Source organism: Temnothorax nylanderi, unplaced genomic scaffold, assembly GCF_030848795.1.
Source record: "Temnothorax nylanderi isolate EJ_2023f unplaced genomic scaffold, tnyl_v1.0 TNYL_tig0015_pilon, whole genome shotgun sequence".
Classification (NCBI taxonomy): Eukaryota; Metazoa; Arthropoda; class Insecta; order Hymenoptera; family Formicidae; genus Temnothorax; species Temnothorax nylanderi.
Genome location: NW_027249077.1, coordinates 1,290,644 through 1,311,387, shown reverse-complemented (window position 1 = coordinate 1,311,387; position 20,744 = coordinate 1,290,644). Strand labels below are relative to the sequence as shown.

The 20,744-nt window shown below is 40.2% G+C and overlaps 1 protein-coding gene and 1 long non-coding RNA gene across 2 annotated transcripts in view; one reads left to right on the top strand and one right to left on the bottom strand.

Moving 5' to 3' along the window:
- The window catches only part of LOC139768328 (uncharacterized), a 126,121-nt gene that overhangs the window by 88,444 nt on the left and 16,933 nt on the right, over positions 1 to 20,744 (top strand). Inside the window, exon 4 of the long non-coding RNA XR_011717334.1 lies at positions 19,909 to 19,977. This is a non-coding gene — a long non-coding RNA (uncharacterized lncRNA). The remainder of the gene's footprint in view (positions 1 to 19,908; positions 19,978 to 20,744) is intronic.
- The window catches only part of LOC139768304 (irregular chiasm C-roughest protein), a 132,513-nt gene that overhangs the window by 106,705 nt on the left and 5,064 nt on the right, over positions 1 to 20,744 (bottom strand). The gene's annotated exons all lie outside the window — the stretch shown is intronic.

The following is a 20,744-nucleotide window of genomic DNA, read 5'->3' as shown; positions in this document are numbered from 1 at the left end:
AGGAATCGATGTTAGGAAAGAACGTAACGTAATGTAGAAGCGTGTAGATATCTTTGGTACGTCAAGTTTACCACGACGCGCGCGCTCAATGATAACACACTCGTCCGCACAATCGTTTCCTCCTCCAGCGTCGTCGCGACGTTGATCGACCGTCGTCGTTCGAGAAGAGAGTACTTGGGTCGCTCCTCCTCAGGGTTCTCAAGGTCGATGACATTACGCCCCTTTTAATTGCTGACGCATGCGCGGCGAACCCGCGCGATTTAATGCTCTGGACGGACGTGAGCAGTCACGCATTTCACGCGGACGAAATAGCCTCTTGAATTAAGCAGGGAGGACCCAGAGGCACCTGGAACGAGTTTACCAGGGCTCATGCATACGTTTACGCGGTCACCCCGATTCAGGATCACCGCCCCGCCACTGCCACCGCCGCTGCCGCCGCGGTCGCATCCCGCCGCTCCATCATCCATGATCCAACGAGCGAAATCACGGACGCGCCAAATCCCAACCCCATCGAATCGCGAGTCGTTTCCTTCCTTCTTTTTTTTTCTTATCTAACCGGCCGAGAGTTTAATCCTTTTCGCAATTAGTGGATTACGTGTGCCTCCTAAAGCTTAATTCGCAATTTACGTGTTATACGAGCTGCGTGGCAGGAGAGGCAGCTCATTAATGGAAAGATATGCATCGGTTCTTATTTGCATGACGCGCGTACGCGATCTCGAGTCGATTCTTGGATGAGGGATTCTGAGCGCCTATGGGGTATGTATCGCGCAAATGCGAATTAACCCTTTCAGACTGACGGACGAGTTATCTGCGATCTAATGCCGCCGTCTCGCGCTTTGGACGTAATATGTCGCGATGCCACATCGCCTGTCTGCCACTCTTCAGGCCAGACGTAATGATGGCTCTGGGAAATACATGTATCCTCTATCCCCTATAATATAAAAAGCAGATGTCAAATTATATTACTTTAAAAGGTTGGAAAAAAAAACACGTCTTGTGAATATTAAATTAAGAGAGCTGAATTGCGATATTCCTACGCGGTCTCCCTCCCACGCTACACATATCGATATATCTCTCTTGGTTCGGTAAATACGTAATTGTATTTCGTAGGCGAACACCTCGAAACATGAAATTCCTCTTCGCGTACGCTATCGGTTTTATTACGTGTACACCCCGGCTCTCTCTCTCTCTCTGTCTCCCCCCTCCTCTCTCTCTCTCTCTCTCTCTATGTGTATATGCATCAAACGCAATCGAAATACGCGACCGATGCAACCAGACGCATTTCTCGCCGTTCTTATTTCCCAAATATATATGTTGCCTCTTGTTTATGGAACGCCGATGTCTTCTATTTCCGCGGACCGTTGCGCAAACAATATTCGCGGGTTACGCCGCGCCGTCTGAATAAATCATACAGCCGCGACTAGCTAGCTCCGCCGAGCCGCGCTGCACCGGAAGGAAATACACGCGTACACTACGAGCCACATGCCTCCGGCCAAATGAAGAGTTACTTTCGAAATATGGGCTTTCCGATTTGCGACGTTTACCGGGAAATTCGTCGCGCGAAGGAAAGACGGATGAACGGGCGCGTATTCCGGTCCGAATAAAATATATCTTTATTTCAAAATTGCACGTGTATACGCCAATTATAGTAAAAATCCAACAACCATTTAACATTTCGGTAAAAATATTACACCTCGGAGAGATTTTCTTCTTTTTAAACCTACATTCTCTGAAGTATTAATTCGCCGCGCTTTAAACACGTCTCATCTTATCCGTGTTCTTGTTATAGTTACATATATGCATAATTTCTTGGGGAATTTGATCCTCCCTGCGGTAGATAAGTAAGCATGTGTATTAACAACATTGACAAATATAGTGTCTCCTATATGCGCCCGCGCTTGTACTATACGCTTCGGAATTCATTAACTTTAACAAGCGTCGGACGAGGTTACATTTAAGAGAATAACCCTCTCCAGCGCGTTTCGTGCCGGCCGCGATTCGGGTCTCGGTTAATGCAGTAATATTGTAGCCATCGGCTTCTCTTTGTAATCTTAATTGGTTCTTGGCTATCGAACATCTTGATTGCAAGCACATGTTCTTGCTCAGCGCTGCCGGGGCTACGCGACTCGAATACAGCTAACGAAGGAACGTTCGTTATGCCAACAGAACAATTTATCCTGAAGCTTAGTATCACCGTGCTCGCTGTGCACGTTTGTGTGCATTTTAACTATCCATATTGCTAATATATTTATACAATTGTTAATCCTCAAATATGTTGTTCGCGCGAAATCATTGATAATTTCTTTAGTTTTAGTACAAACTTTTTTGACGCTGATTGGGTATCTGATTTTTACATCGCGTAAAATATGATCTTTATTTAAATAAACTGGACACGATATTAACTTTAACTGAAAATGCAGTGACGTGCAAATATGTTATAGATATTAAGATAAATAAACTGAACACAATATTAAATTTAACTGAAAATGCAGTGACACATAATTATATAAATGTGTTGCAGGTATCTGATATTTTACGAAGTGCGAAATTTCTTTTTTCAAATTGTGAAATATAAAAATGAACGTATAAACATGGAAATATTATAATTAGACGATTGGTTTTCGATGAAATTTACAAAAGACACTAATGAGAAAAAAAGTCTTGTGCGTTTCAGTAAAATCGGTTTATTAAAGTCAAAATTAATAATTAATTTTCGACTGATGCATAACGTCAAATCGCTGATGGAATAAATCTTCGTAATGCGATTACGCTGAAGTGAAATAGCAACTGTCACAAATAATTTTGGTAAATTCGCGTTAAAACCATTATTATTGCATTATAATTCCCTGGCTATTAAGATCTACAACAAGGAAATTCAGCTGAATTATTTTGCGGTTCTACTTAGTTTTTATACATGTGCAATTAATATATTCATCTTGCAAATAAAATTTGATGAACATTTCAGTTTGAAAGATATTCTTTCAATATTTTAATATAAGTTACATAACATTTTCACATTTGGATGCTGATATTTAATCTTAAAATTAATCCTGAATGTAGCTTATAAATTCAATTTCGAAAACTTACGGATTATAACGACATATACATACATTAAAGCAATATGTCGATCTTAATCTTAATTTCAGTGCTGATTTTCATATTTTTCTTGAAACAATTGGTAGTTATTACAGATATAAATTTCGGAGTAAGGGCCAAAGCACATAACGTGGCGTAGCGATATATGACAGTCGTATTATAGTCGTGAACGTAAGTAACGCACAAGCTTTGGCGTATTCTGACAGTCAGAATACCAAAGCCTGTGCCAAAGCTTGTGCGTTACTTACATCCACGACTACGACTGTCATATAACGCTACGCCATGTTATGTGCTTTGGCTCTAAAGCCACTCGACGAAAATGATAAAGTAACTGACGCACGATCCATCTTTGGATTTATTTTTGTTCGGTATGTCGGAAAAAGAGAGTATCAGGAAGAATTCACGAGATACTTAAAGCCCTGCCTCCCCTTGCTATAAATGCAATGGTTGCGCGAATGTGATCATCGAGGACGCCGGTATCGCCGGTAACTCGTATCAAAATTAACAGCCGGTGATGATGGTAATATTGCACGCTCTTTGTAACATAATTGGCAATTCGCTACCGCGGATCTTGATTAAGGTGAGCTATTCCCGTTACTACTTGAATAGACTCTCAATCCAATCGAGTTTCCACAAATTGCTGCCATTGTTAGATTGCATCGGATGAAGCTCAACAAATACGCCGCGGAAAGTTACCTAGATTTCGATTTTGCCTGCAGTTGTTACATCGATTTGGCGTAACAACTTTGACAACGCCACTAAACGCAGATGCCATATTCGCCGATGATACAACTGGAGTAGTTTTCAACGCAATGGCATAACGAGCGAGTAGGAAGAAACTTTATGTTCAATATCTTCTATTGAGGAAATTGATGTTTAGACGGGAAATTTCAGAGCTCTTCAAATATACATACTTTTCTTAACAAACGTAGTGAGTCACGGCGAGTAGTGCGGGATCAAATAACGCTTTATGACACAGGAAATATTGCGCCTTCGAAGGAAAAATCGTCGCTATTTAACATTACTCTCAATGTACGAATTTCGATTTTCGCGATACGCAGAGCGGAGGAGCGAGCGTCTCAGCGCGCAGCGTCGCGTCGCGTCGTTCGTATTTCTCGAGTTTTCCCCGAGATTGGATCGTTAAAACTTGGAAAAATGAGAACTTACTCCACCTGCGACCCCCATCGCGCGATGAGAAATTCAAAATGACAGCATTTCATATTCGTGAATTCATATATTGATGAACACGTTACGGGAAGATGCATATTTTTATATGTACGTCTCGAAATCATGTGTATAAAAATGTTTATTATTACAATCAGACGACGGTCTGATATGAAGCGTAATATTATTTTTTTAAATCCTGTATCGTGAGTTTATTAATTCTCTTATACCGGGCGTGGTGCATAAAACACACGCGAAAGCGCGATTTTACGATGCCCATCCTTAAAGATTTAAAGTGATAAAAATGCAAATATAGGAAGATCGAAGTTAAAATAGCGAAATAAAGGGAAATGATTTAAAGAGGATATTCCTCTCTCATACTTTTCGCGAACCCGAATGCATTAGTCATTCCTTTATCGCGGTCATGCCTAAAGATTCCATTAGACTCCCGATTATATTATTAGTTCTCGGAGAGGATTCGATCGGAAAGTCAGATATAGAAAATTACCGGTCACGGCTATCGCGGCTAACGCTCGGCGAATGATACATGGTCGGCGGTTATTCTCGGCTCATATTCTTCACATTCCCCGCATTTATATATTTGGCTTTGAAACTCCACCGCGATCGATCGGGCTTTTACTCGCGTTACGTCAGATATGTCAAAAACGCAGCGATCAACCCGAAGTTTGAATTACCGAATTAGAATTATCAGGTCTGCGCATCCAACTTTGCCGAGTGCATGGATCCCTCAATCCCCACTACGATCGCAAGCTCCTATTGTTGACCGGATGCATATGGATGCAATTTCATCTATTTCGCCGTCTATCTGTTTTATTCGATTAAGCAGCAAAGAGCCGGAGGTGTTTTGCACGCGAGCGAAAACTTCGATAGCCTTGATATGCATCGATGTTGGTGAATTTGATCAATTTTGTACTCCCTCTTTCTCTCTGCCTCTCTTTCTCACTCCGCGCTCTTCCCCTTTCCTTCGCCTCCGTCCCGCGTATATATCCGCGATATCCGATACCGATAATCCTGCGCCGAGCAATACCCGGTCGGTTAGTCAAATCACGCGCATACGATCGATGCAGAATCGGCGTTTCGCTAATAAGAGAATATGCAGATCAGAGAGATATTAATTCTACGGCTCTTTTTTTCCAAAAGTCGATATCTGTAAAACCAAGGATTTTATATCCGAAAAATTAAAAGTTTTTCTTTGCTTAAGAAACAATAATGTTGTACATTAATAAATATAATACTGCAACAATCAAAATTACAACTACTATAGCGACGCATAATAAACAAAGTTTTACACACATTGTGCGTTTCTTGTAATATTCTGAGTGGATATTGAATTTTACAAGAAAAGAAAAGAAAAAGAAAAGAAAACACTTTGATTGTAATAGCCGCATGCTGTCTACGACGGAAAATCGAGGTGTCAACAACGGGAACGTACGCGTGTCACCGATATTTAATCTTTCAAGCTGGATATATTGCGTGAAAGGAATCACGTTTTCACACGTTTAACTGCACCTTTTGAACGCGCTAATAAAAAGAACGAGGGAATCATCCGAGTCACAGATCCTTTGCTCTGTTTCAATCAATCCTACATGCTGGTGAAATTTGAGGACAATCGAAATCAGGAGATTCTATCATTCTCTTCGTAAGCTTCTCCGATTTATTATACCTCTCGTCTCTGCGTCCATAGGGGAGTTAGTCTCTCCGCTGTATGTTTTTTGTCAGACACTCTCTCAACATTCACGTTAGTCTTTACCCTTATCTCGACTTTATCCCTCTTATCTTCCTTTATCCTCGATCGCTTTATTATTTTTTATTCACGCTGTACATCCTCCGACTTGTTAAAAAACATTTTTATTTTTATTCTACTTTAAAAACAATTTAAAATGGGAAAATTTATCTTCAGATTCTTTTGCAGCTGCTAAATCTAATAATTGCTCGCGGAGAAAAACTAACAGGATATAATTGCATCACGAAATTACCTCAGTTAACATTAATTTTATTATTCAAGACTTCATTGGAATATATTAAAACTAATGAAAAAGGTATTCGCGCGCGGCGGCGGGACTTAATCATTTAAACGATGTGAAAAAGATTATTCTTGCTTTATGAAGTTTTCTTTCAATGTGCTCTTTCAAATTTTCCTATCTATATATCGCGCATAGTGGCGCGTATCTTTTCATTAGCGCCGCAATCTCCATGCGGCACGGAAATTCGATCGAATAAACTCGACCGGATTCACTCGCGGCGAATAAACTCTTAACGCACATCAAAGTCGATCCAATTAACGAAAACTATCGCGGGAAACGACAATTTCTAAAAGGGAAAGAGAAAAAAATATCACCGCGAAACTTTATTCCGGCCTTCGAGCAGCGGTCCACTGAACCGTATAAACGCTCAGTTGCCGAACTAAATTCCCGATAAAGTCACGTTCGACCGAAACGGGTCACCTGATGTAACTCTGACTGTCCGTATATTTGTTTGTGCCATGTCGGAAAATTTGTGAGTTACCGCAAAGTGCGTGCATAGGCCTTGGTAAAGAGATATGTAATAAAAAATCGCGAGAGAAAACTTTCAATAATTAATCATTAATCAGTATAGTAATCTTCAAATATGAAGAGATAGAGGGAAGAGGAGGAAGAGAGATAACAAAGGGATGGAAAAAGCTGCATTAAATGGAAATACATTTGAAGGAACGAGATCGAGTGCATCGTACCTATTCTTTAAACGGTTACAACGAAAATCAGACGGAATGGAGCGTGCGATGCCGCTCCATCCAATTTATCGCTCCGCACAGTTATTGACTTACAAATTTTTCACATATGTCACGTAGCGCCACGCCGTTCAGATTAAAGGTCGGTCGAGCAACGAGGAGACACGCGAACTACGAAATTTCACACGTTTCTCCTTACACCGAATTCATATATCGCAACTGTCAAATTGATCAACATTTTTCCGGAAAGTGCGCAAATAGCCCACCAATTCGGTCAATGAATGAAGATTACTAATCTCGATGGGATTATATCTTATTAATCAATTTATGTGAAGGTTGCTAATCGATGGAATTCTATCTTATTAATCGATTCGTGTAAAGGTTACTTTACTAATCGATGGAATTATATCTTAAAAATAATCTTCATGCATCTTGTACCTGATTTCATTTTCCTTTAATTTATTTTTATTTGTAACGTACATTTTTCATAATCTTATGTATATCTATTACTTCAATATTCTGAAAAATCACTTTCATAATAGCAAATAACTGAATATATGCAGATATTTTGAAAAACCAATATATTTGATCGGATCCAACTGCGGAAACTGACAAACTGTTACTGATAAAAACGAAAATAGCTCAAATTTCGATAATAATGGAAACGTATGTTTTTATTAAAATAATATTTTTATCGCAAACCCCGAGGCTGCTTTATCCAGCCTACGCCAGTTTATTGTCAAATTGCTTATTTTCTATTTAATAACATAGTTTTAGTATCAGTAGCGGCCTGAACGCGGAAACGACGCTGTATTTGCCGGCCATACGCTTGCAAGTTGTTCGGGAACTATGTACAGAATGCGACTCACGATCAATCCGTCAGTACTTTATGATCTGTAAATTATTCAGTTGTATTACTTGTTAATGCACATTCCACGTAAAACGTAACTTGCGAATTAAATTATATTTCGTTAAAAAATAAATATCTATGTTTTTATATGTATATACGAAATCTTTAGGTTCTATTTCGGGTTCTCACATTTCCCTAAGGAAGAATTGACTGACAATTTCACGAGAGACAATCTCTGATAAACTTTGCCATCTCGTTTTCTCGATTCCGGGAAATGCCGCGACCGCGGCCGCGGAGCCGATATATCGTACATTCAGGAAATATATATATCAAAAATCGCATTGAATTGATTCACGCCGATGGCCTCGCGCACGTTACATATTTATTGAGCTATGCAATTCACCCGCGATTAACGCAACGTCCATTCGCGCGTAGGTCGATTATCAGTTATTATTAATGGTTATCAATTTGTCAGAGCCACGAACGTGTATGAATACGCGGTCGACAATCGATATATACAGAATAACAAAGCACACGATAACGCTTAACGCCGCAGATGTAACAGGCCAAATTATAGGATACGTTCATAGGTCAATCGCGAATAAGGTACTTACCGTTTCTCCAAGCGGATTTGATGACGCGCGGGAATTAATTTACGATATCGCGAGATATAATACGCTCGCGAAACTCGGTGAACTATTCCGTCTCCGATGACACGAGAAAGATGATTGTAAATCGTCGCGCTTATATGACCGGACGCCGACTTACGGCGAGGTCTTAACGAATGTGACGTAAGTAAAGAACGACGGGCGTTAAATCATCTCCGCTCCCCGAGCGGCTTAGCCGGGCGCAAACTGCATAGCGGGCGCGAAGAACGGAGCAGGTGGCGGTTATCCTTGTACAATTCATGTACCCTGACGCGGGGTTGACGGTGAAATTTCAGGGTAGCTAACGCGTCAGCGCTAGGGCCACGTGCTGCTGTGGCTCTGTTCGATACGTCGATATTATGCAGGTATGCGACTGTGTAACGGATGAGCGTTGGTAGCCGGGGAATTCGTTGGTGTAAGTGTAGAGCTCTCGATAGCCGTCACTCGGTGGACCGAAAACGACGGATGTGTGTACGTGTACGTGTACGTATGTGTGCGTCTATGTATATGTGGATACACAGAGAAAGAGAGAACGGCGAAGAAACCGAGAGGGATAGCCTGTACAGCGAAACGGATAGGGTGTGAAAATACTATTGCATATACAGCCCATATACGTGCGGTAAATGCTTTGAATATAACGCTGCAGATAATGAGGATATATTCGACGCTCTTGCGCCTTGCTTTCCTCTTTCTCTTTCTCTCTCTCTCTCTCTCTCTCCCTCTCTTCTCCTCCACCTCTCTCTCATTCTCTCGCTTCGTTAATTCTCCCTAATTACAAAAATTGCATTTGGCCATACTACTACAAAGTGAATTCGTACAATGAGCTGCGTTTCGAAAATGTGACGTGCTCGTCCTAGCATATGAAAATTTTAATCTGGCACGTAAAAAATTCACAAGCCGGAAAACTCGCGAGGTACAGGCTTATCGTGAGATTAAGGAACGTTTAAGCGCGGAACCATTTTTGCAGAATACTTCGTTAATAATGTTTAGTAATTTTTAATAATGCACGAGGTGACAGAAAACCATATTAACACGCTGCCGTTAAAATCACCGCAAGACCCCCTCCGTAGTTTCATATTTTGTGGCGAGGTGTGCCTGCGAGGTATAATATATCTTCACGCGCTTGTCAGTTTTCAAATAAACGCCAATGTGTTGAGATAACAGTATCTCTTGCCATTTGATATATATCGGCTCGAGAGAACGAGGCGGATTAAAGAGCCGGAAATACGTATAAAGCGGAGCCATCACGAGCGAATGGGCACACAGACATGACGAACAGTGTGAAAATTTCACGTACGCGCGTACTGGGTTGGGTGGCTGCTTCGAATATACCACCGTGGATAATGAGGATGCATTCGACCGGCACGTATATGCCATTTACCCCAACTGTATCCGCCGCGCCGCGAGAGTCAGAGCGCACGAAATTACGCGCTCCGAGAGAGATATACGGCAAATGGTAAATGTTAAAAATGTGTTCGACAGCGGTCAGCCGCGCTTTAACATGCGCGGTCGAGAGAGGGCGGAAGAAAGTAACTTGTGAGATTGATATCAGGCGTTATCTAGCGATAAAAAATAACGGAGAATTGATTTGAAGTAATTTAAATGGGATCGAGAAAGAGTTAATTTAAGATTAATCTCGAAATTATATGGAATAAACAAAAAAGCTCGATCGAAACTACTACAGGAAATGTTGCAAAGAAATAAGTACGTCGCTCTTAAAAACATCTCATGCATCGAGGGATTACAGAAGTGAGACATCCTCTTGTCGATGTTGATCATCGTGAGAAACGTAAAACGATGGAGAGAGGAAACGGGAGTTGGATAATGATGGACAGGAGTGGAAATAATACACAACGTTGCACGGATGGTCGCGAGGATGCCGTGGTTAATGAAGGTTCATTATGATGCCGGAGACATCGAAATAATTATGTTTTTCTATCGCCGACGTGACTACGTGTCGTTATCGCCTGTTAATATTCGTTTGATAAATATGGAATAAATAGCAAATGCAACGGTAATAAATAATAGGATCTCGTTGTGTACAACTATTACGAAAAGCTTTCAAATATATTACTTGATATTAGCTATGCTATGTTTGCTATATCACTCGAATACGCAGATATAAATATCGCTAGAGAATATACTTCCTATATTTTTCCATTTTTGTAATTGATACAGCTTGCATGCGCATAGCTCTGTCACAGCTTGAATTAATAAAAGTGATGAGCAAAACGCTATCCGCGGAATACACGGAATATACTGTATTATGTGGAATATCCCATGTGCCCCATATTCTTCTGCGTGAAACGCAAAATGTATCATATTTTTCTGCCAGTTTTCAAACTTGCACATAAACTTGCACATAAATTGTTTAAATAGCCATTAAAATTCGAAACTGTATGTCTTTGAAATACCTTAGATATGATGCAAATTTAAAGCTTTTCGAGCATATTAAGCAGAGTATTGTAATGACGTTATTAGATGAAAAAAATTCAATGACGTCGAATAATTAGCATTATCATTACCGGCGCGTTTTAAGTTTTCTAAATATTTATTATATATTCCTAGTCACTTTTTCGATTTTCCTTTACGCGAACATTGGGGGCTGATCGTAAAAATTTAACGTGTTCTACCGGAACGAATAAAAAGTCGTATTGTACGTTCAATAAAATACTGTCCATATTGCATGGGGCAGGTAAGTACAATCGCGTCTTCCACGTCGCGTCTTCTCGTAAAAAGCGGATCCGTCTTTCAGTAGCCAAGTAGTACCGACGCGAAATTGACACGCCTAGCTAAATAAGGACGATCAAACGAGATCACGTTTCTGATAATGAACATCAATTACACGATTCGCTTTTTAGTGGTTTAACTTGCCCTTGTGTCGCAGTGTAGTTCCGTGAGAGATTATCCAGGTAGATCGGCAAGTTCCTCGTAAATCATCGATCGTATCTCACCACCACTATCGGGGAACTTCCGCAAGTCAATTATCAGATCCACAGTAAGCAATTGCTGCGATCGCAAATACAGTGCGTCGCGAAACTCTGCCTAAAAGCACTCAAATTTCCTTGGACTTGCAGTACACACGTAGTGAACAATATAATATCAAATCTCAATTTAATCGCAAAAATGATGTACATACAACAAATTCTTTTACCTGCAATATTTTTAGTGAAAAATGCTTGCTACGTAACGTTAAAGAAGCTAACCGGAAAGAGAAGAGAATTAATCTTTCTGTGAAATTCTCCAATATTTTATATATACGAGAGGAAGGAAATGCATTCGGAACGATACAGTTCGGCGAATGCATCGATCTTTTTTTTTTTATTTTAACGCACCGAGAGGAACGAATTCGGTTGATTATATTTGTATTTTGTCTCGCGCGTTTCGTGCATAAGCGATGCGTACGGCTCAGGGAGTTACATACCAAGTATTTAATCCTCGTGTCTACTCGCTGCTCGCCGTAAATTAGCTGATAACCAGTCCAATTTTATTCAAGATGATATGTGTGAATCGGTTCATGCATTTAATCACGTTGAAATGTTTAACGCAAATAATCATACATTAAACAACGCGATTATACGTACGGTACAGACAAATGAATGCTATTCGAACGATAAAGTGCTCTCCAGTATCGAATCTGTAACAATACGAACGGTATTCGAAGCGGTGTGCATCGCAACTAAACCGATGAACTAGGTGATCAGTCTATCGAATATCCTTGGGGCACATTGTATGAATCTGACATTCGTTTGGTTTCGCGGAGCTATCTCTCGCGAGAAGACAGGTGATTCTCTATAATACATAGCAAATGCATTACGCGCTCCATAAACTCGTGTGTGCACTAATGATGCATTAAGTTAACAGCGTGTAACCTGAACGGGCGTACGAAACGCTTTGCATAATTGTTCAACGTGCTCTTTGATTTGGAAAATTAACTCCCTATCACGGAACTTTTTATTTCAATGCGATTAACTCGGTAATTACCGAGAAGCAAACAATGCAATAAGCCGTGCCGAAGCAAGTCTTCATTTAAATCGAAAGACATGTGTCGTCAAGTCCGCAGCTATATAAATCTTAATAAATCGCGAGTTACTACACGAAGGGTAATTATCTACGTGTAATAGCAAATAATTAGAGCATACGAGAGATAATATCGGGCTGTAAATGTGACAAAAGTCCTGTGCCGATAGACTGACGACAATGGATCAAGAATCTTAAAAAGATACGAAAGGAGACCGAACGTGCATTCACGCAAAATCCCTCGTCTCTCCTTTGTCAGTCTTCCCTCGTACAAAATCGGACGACGATTTACTCCGCGTCTGACGTGACATTTGTCTCTCTTTCTCTTCCCGAAACTTGTTTGCGAGCGTCTCTTGAAGAGTCGCTGAATAAGACGGCCGGCGAAAAGCGCAAAATGGCTCTTCCACAAAAATTACCCGCGGGCAAGTGTGATTTTGAACACCCTTTTTCGCAATTGGTCAAATCCTCCTCTTATATACCGATGAAATGAGATCCTAACCGAAAGCTTGGCGCCGTTCCAATACGTTATTACAACGTTTTACTCCTCTAACCAAGATACCAGAAGATTGAATCTCTCGTATCTGTGGGAGGTTAATCGTAGTGAGTGAATTGTGAATTGTACTCTAAAACGGATCGCAGAGTTTGCGTTGAGTAACAGCGCAAATAACGGGGGACTTGCATGTATCAAAAACGATACGCCGGACTTAACAGAGTTAAGTTGGCCAAACTTCACACTCATGAATATTGATGGAACATTTTATCGATGAAAAAAATTCTCGCGTGCGTGCGGTGAAAAGAGAAAGAGAGAGAGAGAGAGAGAGAGAGAGAGAGAGAGAGAGAGAGAGAGAGAAAAAAAGAGCATATATTAAAGTCTACATGGTGGTTCAACTAATGCCGACGGCAGTATCGTGAGGTCGAACAGTTACGCTCGCACATTCTTTACATCGTGTATCGGCTTGAGCGTGCATTACGGATCTACCGGCTCGTTATAATGTCTGTGTTTTAAAAGCTCGATAGATCCATTAACGCACGCCAATTTATTTTCGTGCTTCTATTTCCCGGAATAAATGACACCGCGCCGATAGACGTCCTCGCGACGAGTTATCGCGCATGCAGCAACAATTATCGCCGCACGCGGCGATTGTGAAAAAGAGCGTATATTGATCTGATGCAACCTTTATATAACGTCGACCCGGCGCGGGCCACTTTGCGGAATCTGTGTACCGGCGAATCGCGAGGCGGGGGGGGGGGGTTGTTGAATAAATTATAGCCGAATAAACATATATGATAATGTGCGCGCATTTCGTTCAATAGACGCAGTATAATCGTTAAATTGGCAATATCGCTCCAGCATAGTCAGGGAATAATGGAAAAGATGGTATGCCGCGACGAGCGGCGGTGCAGAAATGGCAGATAAAACAAGTAGTAAATTGCACCGCCGGTATAATGTTCTCGATGTAAATATAATCAGCATAGCGAGCAAATATTGCAAGCGACTCTAAATACACTGTGCGCGTCAAGCTAAATGCAAATATCTCGTAAATTGTACGTTCGCTCGTTTTAATACTAGAGTAATACTAAAGTATCTAAAAAATAGTAACAGCGCCATTCCTTTATCGAGGTTATTCGTAGATAATTAGCAGCAATTTTCACGCCTGCCGCTCGTAATCGCCGACGAATTAATTTGCCCAAACTGTCGATGTTACTTCCACGTCAACGAATATACCGGCAAGATTTTCGCGGCTTATTTTAGAATCCACTCTATATATTTCACCAATAGCGCCGAATAAGGGGAGCTCGACGCAGGTTGACAGTAATGCGGGAAAAGATCGTAAGGAGAAAAACTAGTCTTGCAAAGTAAACTCTCGTGCTTGAGATGCAAACTCGGAAGTGGTGGTGGGTGTCTTTAAATAGTATCATTTATCGTGTTGCAGCTGGAAAGAACTAAAAGTGGAACCTTAAATGATGCCATTTATCGTCTCACAGCTGGAACGCTTACTTTGCCTCGGCATACTTTAAACAATCTACGACTGCACGCCATACGTTAGCACTTTTTTCCTTCATGCGCGAGATAATGGGAACCAGCGGTAGGCTTTCTCGCGCCCACTCGCGATGCTTTTCTTTCCAGGAATTAAATAAATATCAAAGTTCCGATGGTTACTTGAATGATAAATGATAGAAAAAACAAATTTCTTGCAAAACATTTCAAGTACAAGTTCCGGGCAAAACTATTTTCTACGAGCGTTATGCGAAATAAATAATTCAGTCCATCTCACTTCAAAAACGTCGTAAATTTAATCAATTATTTATATTTCCTTAGGAAAGAAAATGCTGCTAAATAAAATGTGAAAATAAACGTCACTGAAATATCACTTGCCCTATCGTTCATTTAAAAATAGCTGTTTATTGTGGACAGCCATGTTTAGCAGCAAACAGTTGTCTTCTTCATAAAAATATACGTACTTTTTATAACTCATATCCTTCCCGAAATAACTGATATAATTTAATATTGACGGATTTAATCTTATATTACGTGAGTGGACTGATAATTTCATGATGAACACGACATTTATCTCAGAGTGAGTAGGCGAGGAAATTATGGCATTTATTAAGAATGGAGACAGCCGGATATGCGGGGGCGACAATAACGTAACTTCGCGAAGAGAGCAAGGTATATCAATGCAAAAACCTTCTTCTACTACGTCGGCCCGAGAATAATTCAGTGTCACGTTCCGGGTGGAGACTACCGGGAAGAGGAAGCTATATCGCGGCTATTTTACATTCTGTATTTCCCGGTTCGTTATTTATGCAAACCACCGGAATATACGATGAGAAAATGTATGTTTATGTAAATTGAGCGCACAAACGTTTACTTATGTTTCAAACGGAATCTTAATCTTTAACTCGTGCGCGCATCTTCTACTCCTCTTTTATTTTATCCTCTCTTTCCTCGGCTCCCTTTTTCTCTCTCTCCCTCTCTCGCTCTCCCCCTCACCTCTCTTTCTCTCTCTCTCTCGCACGTTATCCGGAATATCGACGTTTACGTCCCAACGTTTGGTAACCAAACTGCATTACGGAAGGAATTACACCGAATCGCTCCTGCCTCCATTTTCGATCGATGTCGGCACGGTCACTTGGCGCTAACTGCCACTAAATATTGTTACCCGACGGCGCCGACCGACGATGTTGCATTCTGGTGTTACGATGAAGGATAATATCCGGTAAGCTATGCAACGCGGATGCTCGCTCCCTCGTTCTCCGTAGACGATAATGAATTTATTCGATTTTCGTAGCAGGAGCTCGTAGTAGCTCGTAGTAGCTCGTGCTCGTTGCATTTATATCCATTTCTTAGCGAGAGCTCGAGAGTAGTCGGCTATACGAGCAAGAGCTTCTTACGCAACCCCGGCGCTTCTGTGTATAACTCACAATTAGTCTCTTCTAATGACGGCATTTTGCTGAGCACCTTGCACAATGCGTCTTTATCCAGCTATCGCGCGTGAAGCGTAAAGCTCCGTAATAATGTCTGTTGTAATAACGGATTCAGTTTAGTGTATTTCACGTGTACCTACCTACGTTGCACGCAGCTTTTTTCTCGTTCGAATCCCACGAATATCACTTTACATTATTATTGCAAAGAAAGCTCTTGAATACATTCCACGCTTCGCATAAACAAAACACGATTTTACGCTACAAAAACGAGTTGCAGCTCTACGAAGGTCCGAGAGGCGCGGTGCGCGCCATGAGAGAATAAAGCGCGTTCTTATATCAAGTTAAAAAGTTGGGCTAACAAAAGATGAGTTTACCAAGCAAGATTGTAAATGTACATTGTTACGTAAGAATTAATCCGCGAAAGTAGTGGCGGTAACAAAATTATAATTTCGACAAGCTATTAAATTAAAGGGACACGGACGCGTGATGATATGGTTTGTCAAAACATGGAATACATAGAATGTTTTGCGATCGGCTTAAACTCTCGCGGAATATCTACCCAAAGTTTAAGATAAATAGCGCGTATAATATCTACTTTGTAATAGGCGAGCATACTCTGAAGCGATTAATCATTTTTCGTATATATACATCGCGGTTAATCTTCTATTTAGCGGGCCCTCCGTAATTCGAACGATGTTTTTCCGCGTAATTGCGGGTAATCATTCTTGTTAGAGCGGCGCAGCGGCACCTAAGAAGAACGGAAACAAGAGGCACGAGAGCGAAATACGGTGCGAATACCTACCGTGCTTTAATCATCAGCGTTAATTAAAATAATGCTTACGAGATAATTACTTTGTGGCCAGACAAAGTGATGGACGACCGCGCGGCTATAACGCTATTCGTGCGGTCAACGCGTGAGCAGAAAAGAGGAGGATATAACACCGGCCACGAGGGTATTTGGTATTCACAAATTAATCGATTAGAATTAATTGTTCCCAATTGAAATATCTCTGGCTTGCGCGTGGCATTCCTTTTTTTTCGCCGGGCACCGCCATGAGAAATTGTTCATTAGGCGCGGGTTAACGTTTTCCGAAACGTTCTTTGTAAAAGGCATCAATTTATCGTCGAATAAACATTAGCGTAATTGCATTATCAAGGTAAACGGCGTTTCCAAAAATTTACGCTTACAGACTTTACATAAAGCAGAGTCGTAGCGTTTGATAATTCACAAGAGCAAATTTTAATTTGTCTTCTCCTGTGACAACATCTGACAACAAAAGAGATAATGATTAATTAGATGACAAACATCCAAGAAAATTGTACAAAAGGATGAAAAATATATTTGGTAAATATATTTCATTAAATTACGCTTGTCGAGGGAATGTCCTATTTGTGTTTCGACTTTCGGATCACGTTGCAGCGATCGTTACAGGATCAGTTTCGAATACGTCGCCGTGCATCGATCTCGGAATAATTTTAAAGGACGATTTTTTTCTCATTAAAAGCGTCACAATAATTTTCAAACGCGCTCAATATTTGTTTTAATGTTTCCGCCTTCTGTACGCTTCTCTTTGAAACTCCGAAATGTACAGTGCAACGTAGAGAGGATTGCTGGCGGCGAAATCAAGCTGACATTGCGTCGTTCACAGAAAACTTTCTCGTCTCCGGATGGAATGAACTTCACAACTTGCCACTAACCCTATCCTACCGTCCATGTTTAACGTTATCTCTGTTAAAGTAGCATCAGCCCACCTGTAACATTATTCCTTATAAACTGTTAGAGTTTAATCAATGATTTAACATATCAGAAAACATAATTGAATGCCCTATTTCTCTACAATGGAAAATTTAGCGTGTTTGCTATATCATTTTATTCTACTGTAAAGCTACGCTGGTGTGTTTTATTTTACGCTGTCGCTTTTATGGGCAGCCCAGTCGTACCTTTTATCAGACTTGGGACTGACAACTTTAAAACTTTTAGACAACTGACATTTCTCTTCTGTGTGTTTTACGAAATAAATACATTTAGAAGAAAAATTCTGATAGATCATACTTCAATTTAATTAATTGAGACTTGCTTGTCAAAATATCTAATACTGAAAATAAAAAAATAGATTTTTGTCAATGAAAAAGAAGAGTCCAAAGTCATCACGAGCTTTTAAAAGAGCTTTAGCTCATTTGCAACATAGATAGTTTTGAAGAAAGTATGTGAGAGAGACGAAACGAGTCTGGGCTTCACCATTTTGCAGGGAAATGAAGATAAAGTTGGCAAAGAACATCCTTGCCTTTCATCTGCGGTTTCTTTGACGGATTTGGAGAATATTATCCCTTAACAAAAACGTTAGATTAAAAACGTAGGAACTTTCACTAATTAAAGATAATAAAACTTAATTCTTCATTTAATTTTAGGCGGACTTTACTGTAATAGAATTTTAAGAGAGTTCAGGGTTAGTTGCAAAGAGATATTTAAAGTTGAACATTTAATTTTCTCTGAGGAAAAATGGACTCCAAATTAGTTAAGGAATCCGACGAGAAGAAGTTAAGGAAACATAGTATGCCCATGCATGTTAATCGCTCATTAAATTCGTCCTTGAAGATCAGAAACTTAAACTAGAAATATACGCGATATACTTCATTAACTTATTGCAATATATTATTATTGAAACACGGAAATTAAAAAAATTTCGTGGTTAATTACGCAGAAACAAATTACGAGTCTCAGTGTTGCGTCGATATACCTTCACGATTACCTGAAATATAATCGAGCAAAGATTCTTTCAAAAAGTTGGTGCTCGTACTTTCCTCCAGCAAATGAAAATTGGACGGAACAACTTTATCTGTGTCTGCTCGAGTGCAATTTTATTATCACCTCACAATAAAACACATTTATCTGCCGTTGTGAACTGTCGCACCGTAAACAATCGCCACGTAGATTACAGATTTTACGCGACGACTTCAGGCTTTTTCCATCGAAGCCTTGATTTATTGCATTACACTTGGTACTGACGCTTACACTACCGCCGGCCCCTTCAGGCAACTCAGGCTGAGTTTTATTTACTTTTAGCGAATCGATCGACCGCGGGGGTTAGTACAGGAGGAGAGACTAGGTGGTTGCTGCGCGCCAACCCCCGGCAATGCGAGCTTACGTGGTCCCGGCAACTCCGGGTAGCCTGGCCTTTCGTTCCTCTAACGTTATATCATCGCCTACTTCCCTCTAACCGTGAATTTACGTCGACAGATCGGCCCGAGGATCGGCACGATTCTCTTTCGCCGTAATGCTTTACGAATCGACGTATATAAGAACACATGTACGAAATATTACGCGAATCGATCGAGAGTTTTTTGCAGTCGTACCTTCCGTTATGTTCGAATTTCAAGGTCTTCGACGTGAATAAAAGATGAAATCTGTTCTTTTATGTTTTACGACTTTCGTGTTTCACTATAAATGTGTGATCTCTTCATTCAGCATTAGATAATACATTGGAAAATTTATCTACGAAAACCTGCAGAGCGTACAAGGAATAAATATCTATACCTGGCACAATGATAAATCATAACTAATAATGAGTTGATTTCAATTAACAATCGTAGAATAATACGATAATATAGCTTCCATACATATTACTTTTTTAATAAAAAGAAACTTAAATCCCGAACTCTTCCGAAGAAGTTTGCTTTCGAAAAAAAAAATCGTCGTCAACTTTGCACATTCGCGAACCAGAAAGGAAAATTGATCAGAACTTTTGTTTGCAATTGAATCGGCTTCAGCCGTAAGTATTAACTTTGGCGAGAGTTCTAGATAACTCTCGAAGAATTCTATCGATAATCTTTCTTATGACTGAAATTGATCCGGATACAAAGGAAAACGCGATTGTGCCAATTTTCATATAATGTGAATTTAGATGACCCAAATTCTTATTTTTCGTATTTAATTATCGAACCTATTTAAACCTGTCAATAATTTTTTTTTTCAGGATTTATCAAGAAAGAACCGGGATCACATACCAATTGCGAGGAGTTTGAAAAACGGGGTGTTAATACAGGTACGTGCGATTTTATTCTCGCTAGTAAATAGCAATAACGGAATATATCGATTGTTTCATTTATCTGCTGGCACACGAGGTAATTTAGTCCGAAGAGAATTAACAAAAATGAAAGCGTAAATGTTGTTAATGTCACAGGGCTATAGCGCATGCTGGCGCGGCAACGACTATGCTCTGACGATTATACGATCTGAATTATTCACAATACAATCCGAGCGTAATTCGATCACACATGCTGTACGTTTTATCAAGAATTAATTTTCATTCGGAGAACCATAATTAATAGCAATCTGTTAATAATGAGCAACAATAGGGAGAAAATAGTAATGCACTGGACGGAATACAAGCAGCTTTATCGATTATCATCGACAATGGATAAACAGAAGGAGGGTTACGTTCATTAGGATTGGGATATGCTAAAATCACACGCGAACAAGTCGTACGATTTAATTTAGATGAACGCCGTATATATTCCAAATTAAATTAATTGTCCAGCGCGTGTCAATTATTACCGTGTCAATTAAATGTAGCAGTAAAAATGGAAAAGCTCGGTAATGCTGAGAGTGCAAAAGTGCAGTAGCAAAAAGTGACGTTAAACATTTGCGTTAAAATAGCGTTAAACATTTGTGTGCAGATTGTAATTTTTTCTCGATTTTTATTTGCGAATTCTCTACTTTTATAATTTTGCGTAGCAGGTGGCCGCGCCGCCAGGTGCGCTACAACGTGTCACGAAAATTCCAAGTGGCAGAAGCAATCAAACGTTTTAT